Source organism: Mirounga leonina, unplaced genomic scaffold (genome assembly GCF_011800145.1).
Source record: "Mirounga leonina isolate KUSES-001 unplaced genomic scaffold, KU_Mleo_1.0 Mir_268, whole genome shotgun sequence".
In the NCBI taxonomy this organism is placed as follows: domain Eukaryota; kingdom Metazoa; phylum Chordata; class Mammalia; order Carnivora; family Phocidae; genus Mirounga; species Mirounga leonina.
In genome coordinates, this window is record NW_023270649.1 from 6,620,925 (window position 1) to 6,621,673 (window position 749).

At 47.3% G+C, this 749-nt stretch overlaps 1 protein-coding gene across 2 annotated transcripts in view; it reads left to right on the plus strand.

The window, feature by feature from the left end:
- SHROOM2 (shroom family member 2) overlaps positions 1 to 749 on the plus strand; it is a 146,737-nt gene that overhangs the window by 33,055 nt on the left and 112,933 nt on the right. The window lies entirely within an intron of this gene.

Below are 749 nucleotides of genomic sequence, written 5' to 3' on the forward strand. Positions count from 1 at the left end.
TGGCAAACAGTGCATCATGGTAGATCCTTTGTTTCTTCTCAAACTTATAGTGTAACCATAAGCACCCCCACGGTTAAACGAGCCAGAAGGAAACAAAAAACCTTAAGAGAATTTTAAGATTGCTTCCCCTCCATGCCCGGACTTAATTTGGAAAACATTTGCATGTAGTGGTCATAGAGGGCTAGCACTTCATCCCGAGCCAGCCTCCGCTCTGTCATGCGGGCACCAGAGGGGTCCTCCACTAAAGGGGCTACGATTAGCCTTCCACGGAAGGAAATCAGAAACCAGACAACAGGACTGGATGCGTTAAAACCGTGGCATCCTTTTCTTGACTGAAATTTCACCGGGTGGCTCTTGCTGTTGATAGACCTCATGGAGCAGTATCCAGTTACGTCGAATATTATCTGTCACTTCCTAAGTGGTATACTGGGCCCCAGCAACCTGTCACCCACATTTCCTTACCCAGTCTAGAGGGAAACTTTCTTTATTAGTATGGCTGGTCCTAAAGTTGAAGAGCTTCGTGGCACCCCCAGCCCTCCAGAAAACAAGTGACTGAGAGTTTTTTTTGAAAACGACAACTGAAACTCTTCTTAGCAGCCTTATGTGATTTTTTTTTTTTTAATTTCTTTGAGAGAGAGCATGAACGGGAGAGGGAGAGAGAATCTGAAGCAGACTCAGTGCTGAGCGTGGAGCCCGTGGATCTCGGTCCCAGGACCCCGAGATCATGACCCTGAGCCGAAACCAGCAGT